Source organism: Schistocerca americana, chromosome 1, assembly GCF_021461395.2.
Source record: "Schistocerca americana isolate TAMUIC-IGC-003095 chromosome 1, iqSchAmer2.1, whole genome shotgun sequence".
NCBI lineage: Eukaryota > Metazoa > Arthropoda > Insecta > Orthoptera > Acrididae > Schistocerca > Schistocerca americana.
Window position 1 is genome coordinate 463517140 of NC_060119.1, and position 13637 is coordinate 463530776.

Below are 13637 nucleotides of genomic sequence, written 5' to 3' on the forward strand. Positions count from 1 at the left end.
AAATCCATAGAACTGGCATCTACATAGCACTCAGTTGTAGCAAAATCGAATTGCCCTATGGGGAACGAAACGACGGTGTTCATTGAAGTCGTAAAAAAACCTGTTACATGAGTAGATCTGTCCTGGTTTGTACATGGATAGATGGTCGCCCCGAGGTCAAATATTAGTTTTTTTTTCTTTAGTTGAGTAACACAGCCGTGAATCTGTTAATGATTAAAGTCATCACACTTCTGCGTATTTATCTACAACGTTTCATTCAATGAGTGTACACGAATGACCAGTGTCTTCCAATATACCATTTTTAAGTGCGGTAGGTATACACAGTAGAACCAATGAGAATAAGATGATTTTATGAGTTTCTCGACGGACTGTGATATAATTTTTACCAGGTATACTGAACGGGAAGATGAAATCCATGAAGAGGAGAAGAAGCTGAAATTATACGGTTAATAAGATAAACTGTTTAGTCTGTCACACTGATTAAATATTTACAGGCATACTACAAAGTGATATGAAATGCGCTGAAGGAATGAAATACGTAAAGGAATGAAATACGTTCATAACTAAGATGAATTACATTCACCCACCCAGAATTGTTGACGTACATGGAACTAAGTTTCGTTTCATTGTTTGGAAGCAACAAACCTCATTCACTGAAATGGGGCCGAGAGACAATCTCAAGTTTTTTGGCGAGTGTTGCTTGAGTACGTTCTACAGTCATGGCTGCTACCCACACGTGAACTATATGATAGTTACTACTGTTAGTCACCTTGCGTTTACACAAAAGTGTGATAATATGAGCACTGGAGATATGTATGGCTGAAACTGTAAATTGTATAACCATGACGATCTACTTTGGGCTTTATAGCACTTACCAAATGTACTTTTGTATATCTTTATTTTTATCATGGTATACACAATTTTTCAGTATGTACAACAAGAGCAGTTCAGCTCTTATGACGATGTGTAATGCATGGAGGCTGATGAACAACGAATTAAGTAATAATTTTTATTAGTATATATGATAGAGTGTAAGATTAAATATCAAATGCATTTTGCTATTGTTCACTTTTTTATGCAGTTTTCCGTATTTTAGATGCGAAGATGGCTCGTCAGTATGCTGGAACTAGTAATCAATAAATGAATTTTACCGATTTTGACCTAGAATTTTCATCCATACATTTTAATATAACGGATCTTCCGTCTCCCGATTTGACAACGACAGGTAGTAACCTACATGTCTCACTTATCTATCACTAGTTACTTAGTTTCATTTGCCATGGATCATTTGTATGATAAATCGTAAAGATGTGGTTTGAGTCATTTTACATTCACATTAAAAATTAATTTGTAAACAGGCTAAATGCTTAACATGGATAAGTGTATTTTTGTGGTAAGGCAGTTGTTAGATGTATAAGAAACTGTAGCAGTATTAAAATCTGACCACAGACCCATAGAGAAGGTGTAATCACTGTTTTAGTTTTTAATTATAAAACTGTTTGTGACTCAAAGAGCACTGATTGTACAAACATGCCAATAAATTTCTGTGAAGCAAAATGTGATTATTACTTCCTTTTTTTAGAAATTAACCAAAAGCATTTCTTTGCTAATGGTGACATAGTATTATTTAGTTATTTTTAAGTAATGTGTTCACTTAAATGTTTTCAAAAAATTAGTTTCTGTAATTGTTGATAGCTCAGTAGCGTAATTTTTGAGGTGTAATTTTGCATTTGTGATGGCTGAAAAGTTGACTCCTATTGAAGGCCAAGTAAAGATAGCATGGTTATCTGTGGTGCCACTAGACGCAATGTGAGGTATCCACTTAAAATAATTGATGTAACACTTAACAGAGAGCACGGAGACAATAATAACTAGATTTTAACACAAAACGTTCCGAATGATGACACATCTTACTCCTCGACATTTTCTAGCATTTGGTGACCATAAGAAAACCGTTTGCGTATGTGCTCGTTTTTCAAATTAGATGTTGAAGAACAGAGAAAGCTTAGGATAGCATTCACTACAAGTATTGTAGCATTCACTACGAGTATTGCTGGACTTTTACTAAAGTTGGTTACTTAGTTTCATTTGTCCTGGTTCATTTGTATGAAAAATCGTAGAGATGTGATATGGGTCATTTTACTTTCACATTAGCAATTAATTTTTAAATATGGCTAAGTGCTGAACATGGATCACTGGTTTTTGTGGTAAGGCAGTTTTTAGATGTATAAGTAAATGTAGCAGTTTTAAAATGTGACCACAGACCCATAGAGAAGGTGTGATCAGCATTTTAGTTTTTAATTATAAAACTCTCTCAGAGAGCGCTGATTGTGCAAACACGTCAATAAATTTTTGTGGAGCAAAATGTAATTATTTCTTTTTCAGAAATTAATGAAAAGCATTTCTTTGCTAATGGCGACATGATATTATTTAGTTATTTTTTAAGTTTGTGTTCTTTTAAATGTTTTCAAAAAATTAGTTTCTGTAATTTTTGATAGCTCAGTAGCGTAATTGTGCATTAGTGATGGTTAAAAAGTTTACTCCTATAAGGCCAAGTAAAGATAGCATGGTTGTCTGTGGTGCCACTAGACGCAATGTGCGGTATCCACTTAAAATAATTTATGTAACACTTAATAGTGAGCACGGAGAAATAATAATCAGATTTGAACGTAAAACATTCCGAATGGTGACACATCTTACTCTTCGACATTTTTTAGCATTTGGTGACAATAGGAAAATTGTTTGCGTAGGTGCTCGCTTTTCAAATTACATATAATGACATCCATTGCACATGTACAACTTGAAATTCTGTACATATGGGACATCTGTAGGGTTAATAGCATATTTTTGCTGTTCAGTGAAAGTGATGTTAGCTCTATATTTTCATTCAATGTGACATACTGCATACCTGTGCATTGGATATTACTCAAACAGAAGTTTTCAATGGTCGGTATGTTACGCCACTAAGATTCTGAGTGCAGGCATTGTGGTCTTTGGTTGCCAGTAGCATAGTTGTTGCCAACAGCATTTAGTGAGAAATATGCAAGTGAGCCGGATGTTTGCCACGTTATGAAGTAGTCTCAAAATTACTAGCAGAGCACAGAGATAAAAATACAGAGGATGTTCAAATTTGAAAACATGATTTGATAAAGATTGATTTGAGATGTTGGAAAATTTTTCACATATGTTGTTGCCGCTTTGTCTGCTTGTGCTTCAGTGACTAAGCTGATAACAGAGTAATGTATTTTTGTACAAGTGATTTCTGTAAAGTTGATAGACATTGTTAATAAATCAGAGTATCAATACAATTTTTGAATTCTAGTCCCTTCTACAGCATTTCGTAAATGTAGTATCATCCACCACGTCTCACGAAAATTTTCTGATAGTCAGTCGCCGCATTGCATTCTGCAGAACGCAATGTCAAAATAGAAGCATGATCTGCTTCTTTTGTTATGACTATACAGCAAGTGCAGCTTCATTTTAATACCTTACGGTTGATACTACGTTAAAATTTGTATTTGTACTATGTGTTTATGAGAAAATTGGTTATGTCTGCTTAGGTACAAACTTCCTGGCAGATTAAAACTGTGTGCCAGACCGAAACTCGAACTCGGGCGGAGGTTCGAGTCCTCCCTCGGGCATGGGTGTTTGTTTGTCCTTACGATAATTTAGGTTAAATAGTGTGTAAGCTTAGGGACTGATTACCTTAGAAGTTATGTCCCATAAGATTTCATACACATTTGAACATTTTTTCGAACTCGGGACCTTTGCCTTTCGAAGGCAAGTGATATTATCTATTTGATTGTTCCAATTTAAGTTATTCGTAATTGTAATCTCTAAGTACTTAGTTGAATTAACTGCCCTTAAATTTGTGTTTTTTATCCTGAAATCCAAATTTAGCGAATTCCTTTTAGTACTCATGTAGATGAATTCACACTTTTCATTATTTAGAGCCAATTATCACTTTTCGCACCGACCATCCATATATCTTGTCTAAATCGCTTTTCAATTTGTTTTTATCATTTGATCGTTTAATAAGACGATAAATGACAGAATCATATCCAAACAATCTAAGAGGGCTGACCAGATTCTTTCCTAAATCGTTTATGTATATGAGGAACAGCAGAGGGCCTACAACACTTCCTTAGGAAACGTCACATATTACTTCCGTTTTACTCGATGACTTTTCGTCAGTTATTACGAACTGTGACCTTTCTGACAGGGATTTGTGGATGCAGAGGCAAAACTGAGACGATATTCCTTAGGCACACAGATTAATTAGAAGTCGCTTGTGAATGATCATGTCGAGAGCCTTCTGGAAATCTAAATATATGGAATCAGTTTGACGTCCCCTGTCGATAGCACTCAATACATCGTGAGAAAATTACACGCATGAGGCTACATGGCTAGCGAAAGCTGCGTGGAGTGGACTGGGTGGTTTTTTAGGTCCTAAATCTATATCTACATTCATACTTCGTAAGCCACCGTACGGTGCTTGTCGGTGGGTACCACTACGAATCATTTCCTTTCCTGTTCCACTCGCAAATAGAGCGACGGAAAAACGACTGTCTGGTGCCTCCGAACGAGTCGTAATTTTTGTTATTTTCGCTGTCCTCATGCGAAATGTACTCAGGCGAAAGTAGAATAGTTTTGCAGTCAGCTTCAGGTGCCGATTCTCTAAATTTTCTCAGGGCTGTTCCTGAAAAAGAACGCCGTCTTTCCTCGAAGGATTCACATCTGAGTTCCCGAAGAATCTCCGTAATTTGGCTGACTGCACGTTGGCGGAAACTGTGGGCCGCCGGTCAGCCGCACGGTAGGAACGCCTGAGGTCTGGAAGCGCTTGCACTGACTGGCCCGACAGCATGTTATGTGTTACAAAACACAATAATTCTGTACACCTGAAATCCAGGTTTTAAAATCCCGAAACAGGTCGAGGTTTGAATAAATAATTAGTACACCAGAAGAGGAATTCTCTAAATTAATTATGATGTCTTTCATTTGCTTATATCGTATGTACCAAATCCTCTTAATACTTACGTGTTGTGTGAAACTACCGGTAACATCTGTAACAGACGCCTTAGGATTGCCTCGATGTCTTCCTTTAATCTCACTTCGTGGGGATCCCAAACACTTGAGCATTACTCAAGAATGGGTCGTACTATTGTCCATTATGCAGTCTTCTTTACAGATGAACCACACATTCCCAAATTTCTCCCAATGATCCGAAGTCGACCTTTCCTATAGTACCACGAAAGTTATCCCTTGATGTCGTAACAGATGTTCTACTATCTTGTCCCTTTTCCTTCTCATTCTTTTCCATACAGAGTGTTACAAGAAGGTACGGCCAAACTTTCAGGAAACATTCCTCACACACAAAGAAAGAAAATATGTTATGTGGACATGTGTCCGGAAACGCTTACTTTCCATGTTAGAGCTCATTTTATTACTTCTCTTCAAATCACATAAATCATGGAATGGAAACACACAGCAACAGAACGTACCAGCGTGACTTCAAACACTTTGTTACAGGAAATGTTCAAAATGTCCTCCGTTAGCGAGGATACATGCATCCACCCTCCTTCGCATGGAATCCCTGATGCGCTGATGCAGCCCTGGAGAATGGCGTATTGTATCACAGCCGTCCACGATACGAGCACGAAGAGTCTCTACATTTGGTACCGGGGTTGCGTAGACAAGATCTTTCAAATGCCCCCATAAATGAAAGTCAAGAGGGTTGAGGTCAGGAGAGCGCGGAGGCCATGGAATTGGTCCGTCTCTACCAATCCATCGGTCACCGCATCTGTTGTTAAGAAGAGTACGAACACTTCGACAGAAATGTGCAGGTGCTCGCTCCATTGTGCATGAACCACATGTTGTGTCATATTTGTAAAGGCACATGTTCTAGCAGCACAGGTAGAGTATCCCGTATGAAATCATGATAACGTGCTCCATTGAGCGTAGGTGGACGAAACTAAAATGAGCTCTAACATGAAAATTAAGCGTTTCGGGACACATGTTCATATAACATTTTTTCTTTATTTGTGCGTGAGGAATGTTTGCTAAAAGTTTGGCCGACCTTTTTGTAACACCCTGTATATTCTTTTCCTCGCTGATTCTGCGCAGAACCTCTTCATTCCTTATCTTACCGGTCCACTTAAGTTTCATCATTCTTCTGGGTCGATTATTGTCTGTTCCGGTTTTCCCGCGGTCCATGATTCACTACTATAAAGTTCTGTACTCAAAACGTACATTCTCAGAAATTTGGTCCTCGAATTAAGATCTATGTATGATACTAGCAGACTTCTCTTCGTTGGAATGTCCTTTTTGCCACTGCTAGTTCGCTTTTTATGTCTGCCTTACTCCATCAGTCATGGGCTATGTTGCTGCCTTGGTGGCAGAATTCCTTAACTTCATCCACTTCGTGATCCGCAATTGTGAGGTTCAGTTTTTCACTATTCTCATTTCTGCTGCTAGTCATTACTTTTGTCTTTCTTCGATTTACTTTCAGTCCATATTCTGTTCTCATCAGACTGCCATTCCATTTAGCAGATCCTTATTTCTTTTACCTTTCAGTGTGGGTAGCAAATGTCATCACCGAATCTTATGATTGATAACCTTTCATCTTGAATTTGAATTACACCCTTGAACCCTTCCTTTATTTCTGTCATTGCTTCTTCGATGTATAGATTGGACAGTAGGGGAGGGAGATACTACGCCGGCCGCTGTGGCCGAGCAGTTCTAGGCGCTTCAGTCTGGAATCGCGCTCCTGCTACGGTCGCAGGTTCGAATCCTGCCTCGGGCATGGATGTGTCATGTCCTTAGATTAGTTAGGTTTAAGTAGTTCTAAGTCTTGGGGACTGATGACCTCAGATGGTAAGTCCCATAGTGCATACAGCCATTGGAACCATTTGGAGACACTACATTCCTCTGTTAATCCGAGCACTTAGTTCTTTGTCTCCACTCTTACTATTTCCTCTTTGCTCTTGTACATATTGTGTATTACCCGTCTCTTCCTATAGCTTACACCTATTTTTCTCAGAACTTCGAGCATCATGCACCACTTAGCGTTGTCGAATGTTCTTTCCAGGTCGACAAAACCTATGAACGTGTCTTGATTTTACTTTAGTGTTGCTTCCATTATCAGCAGCAGGGTCACAGTTGCCTCCCTGGTGCGTTTACCTTTCCTAAAGCCAAACTGATCGTCATATAACACATCCTCAATTTTTTTTGTTCTTCTGTATATTATTTTTGGCAGCGACTTGGATGCATGAGCTGTTAAGCTGATTATCCGATAATTCTCGGATTTGTCGACTGTTGCAATCTTCGAAACTGTGTGCATGATTTTTTTCCGAAATTCTGATGATATATCGCCAACCTCTACAGACTTTCTACACACAACATCAATGCCACGTGGCCTTAGAATTTCTGTTGGGATCTAATCTAACCCTTCTACCTTATTCGATTTTGTATCTTTCAAATTCTGATTCTAATACTAGAACACCAATCCCTTTTATATCGACTCCTGTCGCTTGTTCCCTCACGTCATCAGACAAATCTTCCCCCTAATAGAGGCCTTCAACGTTCAACGTACCCTCTTGACCTATCCACTCTCTCCTCTACATTTAAATGTGGAATCTAATGTTACTATCCTTGCTTTTAACTTCACTGCCCTTGTCTTCTTACCATTTCACTTCATTGATCCCCACTAGGTGTAGACAGAGCCTTAGCATTTCCCTTTCCAGATTTTCTAAGTTCCCTACCCCATTGAAACTTCAGAAATTCCACGCCCCGACTCGTAGAACGTTACCCTTTCGTTGGTTACTGAATCTTTTTACCGTGGTCACGTCCTGCTTGGCAGTCCTCCCGGGGATTCGAATTCCGGAATCTTTTGTCAATGGAGAGGTCTTCATGACACTTTTTCAATTACAAACGATATGTGCCGTGGATACACATTATGTGTCTTTAATGCAGTGGCTTCCTTATGCCTTCGATCATAATGATTCTTCCATCTTTAGGGGCAGTTTACCATCCCAAAGGCAAGAGAGTGCCCTGAACCTCTGTCCGCTCCTCCGCTTTCTTTGACAAGGCCGCAATTGCTGACGATTTTTGTTCAAAATTGAAGCAGTGGCAGAGTTCAAATCTGTCACTGAGGTCGTTTTGACCAGTAATGAAAGACTCTGTCCCTAGACCACGGACGTAAGCTATCGCACCGGCCGGTATTGCCGAGCGGTTCTAGGCGCTTCAGTCTGGAACCACAGGACCGCTACGGTCGCAGGTTCGCATCCTGCCTCGGGCCTGGATGTGTGTGATGTTAGTTAGGTTTAAGTAGTTCTAAGTTCTAGGGGACTGATGACCTGAGATGTTAAGTCCCATAGTGCTCAAAGCCATTTCTGAACACTATCGCATGCACAACGTATAGGACAGGACATTGGCGGCGCTGTCATTGGTGCTCAGGTGATTCATGCGACTATGGCCGTACGTCAGGAATTAGCAGAGTCTGAACGCGGAATGATAGTCGGAGCTAGACGCACGGCAGATTCCATTTTGGAGATCGTTAGGGAATGCTGTATTCCGAGGTCTCGAGTGTCAAGAATGTGGTGAGAGTACCATATTTCAGGCATTGCCTCTCACCACGGACATCGTAATGGCTGACGGCCTTCACTTAACGACCGAGAGCGTTGGCTTTTGCATACAGTTGTCAGTGCTAACAGACAATCAACACTGCGTGAAATAACCGCTGAAATCAAAGTGGGACGTCGACGAATTTGTCCGTTAGGACAGTGCGGCTAAATTTGGCGTCAATGGGCTATAGCAACAGACGACCGACGCCAATGCCTTTCCTAACAGCACGACTTCGCCTGCAACACCTCTCTCGGTCTCGTGACCATATCGGTTGGACCCTACACGACGGGAAAACCTTGGCCTGGTGAGACCTCATTTCATTTGGTAAGAGTTGATGGTATGATTCGAGCGTGGCGCAGGCCGCACGATGCCGGGATGGTTCCTTTGAAAGGGCACGGCCGACTTCCTTTCCCATCCTTCCCTAATCCGAGCTTGTGCTCCGTCTCTAATGACCTCGTTGTCGATGGGACGTTAAACACCAATATCCTCCTCCTCCTCCTCCTCCTCCTCCAGGCCACACGAAGCCATGCACCCAAGTTTTCAGCAGCACACTGTGCGGGATGGTGGTGGCACCATAATGGTGTGGGCTGTGTTTACGTGGACAGTAACATCTGGTCTATCTGAACAGATCATAGACTGGAAATGGCTATGTTCGGCATGGCCTTTGTTCCCAGACAACAATGTCATGTCACCTGGCCGCAGCAGTTCGCGTCCGGTTTGAAGAACATTTTAGGCTGTTGGACTGAAAGATTTGGCCATCCAGATCGCCCGAAGCGATTCCCATCGAACATTTATGGGACGTAATCGACACTTTCGCATTTATGGACGGCAGGTAACATGACTTAGCATCTCCGGACGGCACTTCGAACGACATAAGGAAGTCCGACACTACATTAGTAGGTATCCCAAGACTTTTGTCACCTCAATGCAGTAGCTCCATATTTAGAATTATATATAACTGTTAGCTCGTCGAAAGATCCGTATCTAAACACTGGAAAGTTGCACAGGTGACACCAATAGCCGGCCGAAGTGGCCGTGCGGTTAAAGGCGCTGCAGTCTGGAACCGCGAGACCGCTACGGTCGCAGGTTCGAATCCTGCCTCGGGCATGGATGTTTGTGATGTCCTTAGGTTAGTTAGGTTTAACTAGTTCTAAGTTCTAGGGGACTAATGACCTCAGCAGTTGAGTCCCATAGTGCTCAGAGCCATTTTTTTGACACCAATACTCACCAATACTCGTACCAGGAATTCGCTGCACTACAGTTCCATTTCACTGAGAGCGTTTTAGTGTGGGATTTTGGGAAAATACATTAGGTTTGAACATTATGAATTACCTAGAATAAAACGATCTGCTGACTAATAGCACAGATTAATAAATTTCGTTTTTATAATGCCTGCTACGATCGGGGATCTCAAATTATTTCTATATTTCTAGATTTCCAGAAAGCTTCAGCCACCGTTGCTCACAAATTGTTTCTAATGAAACTGTGTGCCTCTGATAGGCGACTGGATTCCTGAGTTTCTGCCAGAGAGGTCACAGTTGTACTAATTTGTGGAATATTATCGAATAAAACAGAAATAATATCTGGCGTTCCCCAAAGAAATGTTATGTCTGACGTACGTAATCCGATCAACAATTTAGGAGACAATCGGAGGAGCCCTCTTCTCAGATGCCATAGTTTTATTTTTTTTTTTTTTTTTTTACGGCGGCTACATAATGTGGCAGTGACGACAAATGTTAAATTGGTCGCATTTGAATTTAATATTTTTGACCCACTATAGTTTGAAAAATGTATCTGATATGCCTTTTGGGGCAATTATAATTGTAGTCGGTTAAAAATTACGGTTCCCTAGGACAATATTATGGAAGTCGAAGAGGATGTAGATGAAGATGAAATGGGAGATACGATACTGCGGGAAGAGTTTGACAGAGCACTTAAAGACCTGAGTCGAAACAAGGCCCTGGGAGTAGACAACATTCCATTAGAACTACAGCCGGCCTCGGGAGAGCCAGTCCTGACAAAACTCTACCATCTGGTGAGCAAGATGTATGAGACAGGCGAAATACCCTCGGACTTCAAGAAGAATATAATAATTCCAATCCCAAAGAAAGCAGGTGCTGACAGATGTGAAAATTACCGAACAATCAGTTTAATAAGTCACGAATGCAAAATACTAACACGAATTCCTTACAGACGAATGGAAAAAATTGGTACAGGCCGACCTCGGGGAAGATCAGTTTGGATTCCGTAGAAATTTTGAAACACGTGAGGCAACACTGACGCTACGACTTATTTTAGAAGCTAGATTAAGGAAAGGCAAACCTACGTTTCTAGACTTGTAGACTTAGAGAAAGCTTTTGAAAATGTTGACTGAATACTCTCTTTCAAATTCTAAAGGTGGCATGGGTAAAATACAGGGAGCGACAGGCTATTTACAGTTTGTACAGAAACCAGATGGCAGTTATAAGAGTCGATGGACATGAAAGGGAAGCAGTGGTTGGGAAGGGAGTGAGACACGGTTGTAGCCTCTCCCCGATGTTTTTCAATCTGTATATTGAGCAAGCAGCAAAGGAAACAGAAGGAAAATTTGGAGTAGGTATTAAAATCCATGGAGAAGAAACAAAAACTTTGAGGTTCGCCGATGACATTGTAATTCTGTCAGAGACAGCAAAGGACTTGGAAGAGCAGTTGAACGGAATGGATAGTATCTTGAAAGGAGGATCTAAGATGAACATCAACAAAAGCAAAACGAGGATAATGGAATGTAGTCGAATTAAGTCGGGTGATGTTGAGGGAATTAGATTAGGAAACGAGGCACTTAAAGTAGTAAATGAGTTTTGCTATTTTGGGAGCAAAATAACTGATGATGGTCGAAGTAGAGAGGATATAAAATGTAGACTGGAAATGGTAAGGAAAGCGTTTCTGAAGAAGAGAAGTTTGTTAACATCGAGTATAGGTTTATGTGTCAGGAAGTCGTTCTGAAAGTATTTTTACGGAGCGTAGCCATGTATGGATGTGAAACATGGACGATAACTAGCTTGGACAAGACGAGGATAGAAGCTTTCGAAATGTGGTGCTACAGAAGAATGCTGAAGATTAGATGGGTAGATCATATAACTAATGAGGAGGTACTGAATAGGACTGGGGAGAAGAGAAGTTTGTGGCACAACTTGACTAGAAGAAGGGATCGGTTGGTAGGACATGTTCTGAGGCATCAAGGGAGCACCAATTTAGTATTGGAGGGCAGCGTGGATGGTAAGAATCGTAGAGGGAGACCAAGAGTTGAATGCACTAAACAGATTCAGAAGGATGTAGGTTGCAGTACGTACTGGGAAATGAATAAACTTGCACAGGATAGAGTAGCATGGAGAGCTGCATCAAACCAGTCTCAAGACTGAAGACCACAACAACAAAAAGAACTCTCGAGCTATATTTACTATAGGATACCATGATAAATCAGTTGAACTTTAATTACGTCATTGACGAGATACGCCTAGTGCAATAACTAACAATTCCTAGTAAGGTGATCAGATTTTATCTTCAGCTCCAAAAAACGTCTAATCGATGTATGAAGTTCTATTATTTTTAATGTACAGCTAGTTGTCTGAGCATTATCTTTGCCTTAGAGGTCGGGGTGTAACCAACAGCACAAAAAGGAATACATTTAGAATTCCAACTGAATAATTTGTTTTGCATCCAACTTGCGGCCTTAATGCTGCTGCTAGACCTTTGTATCTCTTAAATCTTTGCGCACTGTAGCAGAAATATATCGATATTAAAATTGTGTTGATAGAACGAATCATAACTTTTTCTATCTAAAATATGTAATATGGAATAATGGACCACGAAGTATTTTATTCACCGAAGAGACTACATTTTTGGGCGTGGTATTGAAGAACGAAGAAAAGGCCGATTAACTCTCTGATTCTCTGGCATTTCCGGCTTAAACTTGCAACTAAAAAATCCTATAAGACACCACCAGAAGAGCTTCTGTGAAGTTTGGAAGGCAGGAGAGAAGGTCCTGGCAGAATTGAAGCTGTGAGAGCGGGTGGGGAGTCGTGCTTTGGTAGCTCAGTTGCAGCCTGCACGGTAGCTCAGCATGTTCGGTCAGAGAGCCGCTAGCCCTCTGTAATAAAAAAAACTGCGTAAAAAAATCAACGATCAACTTGAACGGATGTCCTGAGACGTCCCCCCAGACCAAACGCAACGAACGATTCCGAACAAAATGAAAAAAAAAAAAGTTGGTAGAGTTCGAGTCTCGATACGGCACGCAGTTTTAATCTGTGAGGCGAATTCACCACCGTTTTTACTCCTAGCAAGAAAAAGAGATTTGTTTTCTTTTCAGAGATTTTCCTGTATCCTATGTTAAACTCTCCCAATATGACTTCGCATAGCATTTTGCAAATTATACCCAGACACCCACGTCAACATCTGAGTATCAAAGCACGCTCCTTCTCTTACCTTACCGCATATTAGTATGAAAGTCCGAAATGTTATACATCAACTTGTTACATGTGCTGGCTCAAGCTTAACTCTTCAGACAATACTTTGATAGAAACGCCACTGGACTAAGGAGCGGTGTTTTGACTCTTTAGTTACGATAATAATGGCTTTCGGATCTATCAGCTGGGTCATCTAGCGCCTAGTGTAACCTGGGGAAGACGAACCAAAGACTGCATTTCATTAGTTGATGCAAATGATCCACTGAAGAAAAAGGCTGCCTACGTTACGTTTATCTGTCATCTTCTGAAGTACTGCTGCACCGTATGAAATCGTTACCAGGTAGGACTGACGAAGGATAACGAAGAAGTTCAAATAAGGGCAGCTCGTTTTGTATTAGTGCGAAATAGGGGAGAGAGTTTCGCGGGTATGATATACGAGCTGATATGCAAGTTATGCGAGATCTTTTCACGAAATCTGAATCTCTGTCATTCTCCTCCAAATCTGAAAGTATTGCGTTGACGGCACCTAAATAGGGAGAAACGATCATCATAATAAAGAAAGCGAACTCATAA